Source organism: Sorex araneus, chromosome 2, assembly GCF_027595985.1.
Source record: "Sorex araneus isolate mSorAra2 chromosome 2, mSorAra2.pri, whole genome shotgun sequence".
NCBI lineage: Eukaryota > Metazoa > Chordata > Mammalia > Eulipotyphla > Soricidae > Sorex > Sorex araneus.
The window spans coordinates 32,295,227-32,299,976 of NC_073303.1; positions in this window are offsets into that span (position 1 = coordinate 32,295,227).

Sequence of the window (4,750 nt, forward strand, 5' to 3'; positions counted from 1 at the left end):
GGACAAGGCCGGCCCCTGTGCACTATGTTTAAGATTCCCTCCCCGACCGCCTTCCTGCACTGCTGCTGTGATGCGCACGGCTGCGTGCACGGCAACGGGGCTGCCGCTGTGGGCTGCAACCCTCAAATTCTGCATCCTCCTGTCCCTGCCCCAGTGCGCTGCGCCCTGGCCCAGCTCGCCTGAGCACCTTGCGGGGGTCGCTTCGGTGCCGCCGCATGCTCACCAGGGGGCGCACTCCTGCCGTGCCGCTCACACATGCCTGGCTGAGGCGAGGCTGGGAAGGACCTCTGGTGCTGCGGGGGCAGCAGGAGGGCTGGGAGCAGACAGCGGACAGCGGGGGGCTGTGAGACGATGCGGGCAGGGGGACCTTCACGGTTCTCTGCAATTCTGGCCTCATGTTTCCATGGCAGGCGCTCTGAGCATTTCCGCAAGCTCTGCACTCAGGAATTACCCCTAGCGGTGCTCAGGGGACCATATGGGATCCTGGGAATCGAATCCTGGTCAGCCGCATGCAGGGCAAACACCCTACCCACGTACTATCACTCCAGCCCCTCCTCATGCTTCTTGACTACCTCTCTCTGGCCGGTCCAGCTGTCCCTCAGCAGGCAGGTCTCCCCAGGCCACCACCTTGAACCGCCTGCACCATCTCCACTGGGAGGGGAGCTGCTCAGGGGCGCCCCTGGTGGGGTGGGGGATGCTGCGCACTGCCCTGGCCTCTGGACTGGCCTCCCCACACCCAGGCTGCCCCCGCTCCCACCCCACACCACTGCAGGTAGCCAGCAGGGGCCGAGCACTGGGGGATGGGCAGCTTCCCTGCCCGCGTGTCCCTACCCTCCTAGCTGTTGAGGACTACAGAGTGTGACTGAAAGAAGACCCGGCTTCTCCACCTCCCGGGGACCGGCAGGGTCCCCCAAACAGGAGCTGCAGTGTCAGACGGCAAATCCTCAAGGCTGGGGGGGCCCAGCCCGAGCTGGACGCAGAGGCTAACCTGTGAGCATGCGCCACGAGCCCAGAGGGCCCCACACGCACAGAACACAGCGCTGGAGGGGCTGGGGTCAGATTCCACACTGCCAGGGCCATCGAGGGCCAGAAAGAGATGCCTGACCCCAGTGAGCACGGGCGAAAGAAGATGTGGAGGGGCTGGAGTGATAGCACAGTGGGTAGGACATTTGCCTTGCACGCGGCTGACCCGGGTTGGATTCCCAACATCCCGTATGGTCCCCTGAGCACCGCCAGGAGCAATACCTGAGTGCAGAGCCAGGAGTAACCCCTATGAATAGCGCGGTGTGACCCAAAAAGAAAAAAACACTGTGGGAGCACCACACAGGCCGCCTCAACTAGGGGCGCAACCCCTGACAAGTGCAAGTGTGAGCACCACTACTAAAGGAGCACGGACCTCGGGGAGCACCCTGCCAGGAGAGATCCCTGAGCGCAGAGCCAGGTGTGCCCCCCTCACAAGAAAAGCTTCTCCAGGGGACTCTACTCTACACTTCAGCTGTGGTTTGGGGGCCACACTCGGCCATGCTGAGAGACCGCAGTGGGCAAGGGGTCGAACCCGAATCTCCCACAGGAGGGGCCTGTGCTCCAGCCCTTGGCATCAGCTCTCTGCCCCCTCCAGGAGATTCTAAGACAGAAACGGACTCCAGAGCTGCTGGACAAGCCCAACCCGGCAGCCAGCAAGCATCGGGCCGCCTCCAGGGCTCCAAATCTGGGCCTGTGGCTCTTCCAGGAACTCCTGTAATCTCAAGTATGTGGGGGAGGGGGCATTTCCTGGTCCACCAGCTCTTTGGGGTCCCCCCAGTGGAAGGCAGCCAACACCCTCTCCTCCATGTCCTTCCCCGACTCCAGAACTCACCCAGGGGACAGCGACTAACTCAGACACTTCCTGTTTCCTTGGCCACAGTGACAAGGGAGTGACAAGGGGGTGGACACAGGGGCTGATGACCAAAGGGGGGGGGCGGAGAGAGGCATGGCTGGCACTGTGAGGCCAGCATCCCTTCAGCCACACGGCGCAAGCCTCTGGCTTCTGGGGCTCCTGGGGGTGTCCTGGGGGTCGGGTCAGCAAAGGCAGGAGGAGTCTGGGCAGCTTTCCTTGAAGTGCACAGGCCGGGCTGAGGGAGACAATGGCTCGCCCTGAACCAAATGCCAGGCATCTGGTTCAGGGAGAGCAGGTGAGGGGGAAAAAGTGCGTCAGACCCCGGAGTACTTGCACGCCCTGCCATTCAATGCTGCAAGACCCCAACAAGCCCAGGTTCCCCTGTGCCCTGCCACCTTCCGATGCCTTCCAGTGAGGAGCTGGGCCACATGACATCCTGTATCTGTCCTTGAACCCCAGGGTCCCAAGAAACAGTTTCTGCAGCCTCCAGCCCCCCAGGAGCCTTATGACCCACAGACACAGAGACAAATAACAGGGCACAGCAGCTGTGCAAAGGGCCCTGGACTCTCCCCTGGAGTTTGGGGGGTTTGTGAAAGCATCATCTGCTGGGGTATTGTTGGATGATTTTTTATATCACGATTTCAATATATCACATCAATTTCTTCTGTCCTGTTGTTTGAAAGGAGGAACCCACCAGATTGATCCTCTATTACCCTCTGAGACAAATTATTCCCAAGCTTCCCGCCCTGGGAGGTGGACTAACAAGGACTCACTGTCACTGTGTGGGAGGCCCCTGTGTGTCGGGCTTGTGTCTCCGACTCTGTGTCTCTGGCAGGAAGGGTCTGCTTCAGAGCGTCACAGCTCACCCATGTGCTGCCTCACTTCCCTGCCACGTGGGTGTCCTCAGCTGTGTCCACACTACGCGGTGACTGATCTCCATGAGTGCCCAGGAGTGTAGACCAGCAGGGCCCACAGGGCTCGTCAGCCTTCTGGGAGCTGCACAGCCCCTGGCTTTGTTCTGTCCACGGGGAGTGAGCCCGAAAGTCCAGCCACCTCGGGAGAGGGGATTGTCTCCACTCTCAGGGCAAAGGATGTGGGGAGTATTGACAGCCACCACACTCCACCATGACCACAAATCATTTGCATTTTTCTACATGCAAAATAAACTCCCTCAGGTGAGGCCCTAAAGTCTGTTTCCCTCCAGACTCAGCGCAGAGGCCCGATGTCACCATCTGAGTCAGGCGGGCACAGAGGAGGCTGCTGAGAGCACGTGTGTGAGTGATGTCTCCATGGTCCAGAGCCCCTTGATTGGGCTGGGAAGAGAGAAAGTCACCTCCCCACAGCCCTAGTCTCTGGTGTGCAACAGGCACAGGGAGCTTCTAGACACACTTGATGAGGGGAAATGCTCCAATAAAGCTCAGAAAACGGAAACTTGTCTTTACTCCCAATTCCTCACCTTCCACCCCCATCCTCAGACCCTGCACCCTCCTCCGGGAGGGGAGTCTACATGGTCGGGGGGCAGAGCCCCTCCGTCCATGAGAGAGGAAACCCCACCGCACATGGACACGGCATGAGCCCGTGACATGGAGACCACATGATGGACTCTGACTCAGGACATGGGGGCTCAGAAGCTGGGCCAGTGCAGGTGCATTAGTCGTGGTGGTGAGTGGCAACAGTGTCCTCAGTGTCCAGAAGCAGCTGTGACAGCCGTCCTTGCTCAGGGCCCAGTGAACTGTGTCAGGGAGTCCGGGGTGTGGGCAGTAACTCTGTGACCTGCAGCAGGAACTGTGTGTCCTGTGAGAGGGGACAAGAGAGGATGGTGGGTTCTGCTGCTGTGTGGCCTCCAGCCTGTGGACTGTGATGAGCACGTCCACATAATTATATTGATATCTTCATGTATGCCACGTCTGCTCTGAGTGTGTCTGTTTTGTATATTACATGTATAAGTGCCATGTGTTATCTGATGTACGGACACATTTCAGGTCTCTCAAGCCCTTTACTAAATTTGATATCAAGAACATTTTTCAGACACTCACCATAACCAAGCAGCCAAATACCGCCCCACACTGTTTCATCAGGGGCACCCCAGAGGGGGGCTGGTGAGACCCCCTCCCCGCCCCAAGGCACCCAGCCCCAGCAAGCGAAAACCTCCAGCACCCAACACCTGCCCTGCGCATGGCAGCTCTCCACACACTCAGGCCGAGCCTCACCCAAGAGTGAACCTATTCCTGGACCGTGAGGCACTCCATAAGACACACCCTCCCCACACTGCAAGAGGACCGCACTGTATTTTATGGGGTTCAAAGCAGAAAGCAACCAATCTTAGAGGGAATTTTTTTTACAGATTTATAAAAGGCCTTAATTATCCCTTGGTGAAATACAACAATCTTTATACCCTTTCCTCTTAGGATAATTTTTTTGTAGCATTTTCAGCGATTTTTCATAACAAACAATACAAAATATGTTATTTTGGTTCTGCTTTGAGGCAGAGCTTGAGGTTTGAGTTGGAAACATCTGAAATATGGTGGTGGGAAGGTGTAATGATTGTGGGATTTGTGTTTGAATATCAAATGTGATCAAATATTGTGAACTACTTTGTAAAATAAAAAAAAATTAAAGAAAATTTGGCATCCACTTTGTTTGCACTAATAGGAAATCCACCTAGGAAATAGATTCAGACATTTTCCTGCTGCTGGGCTCATACCAACCTCCTCATTCCAACGGCCGGACCCCACACCCCACACAGAGAAACACACAGGAACTCCAATCACAGGGATCTTTTGCATTTTTCTTCCCAGAAGATATGGAAATTGAGCATACTTAAGCATGTATTTTAAGCACCACACAACCCGGGGTGCTCTCTGGTGAATGACT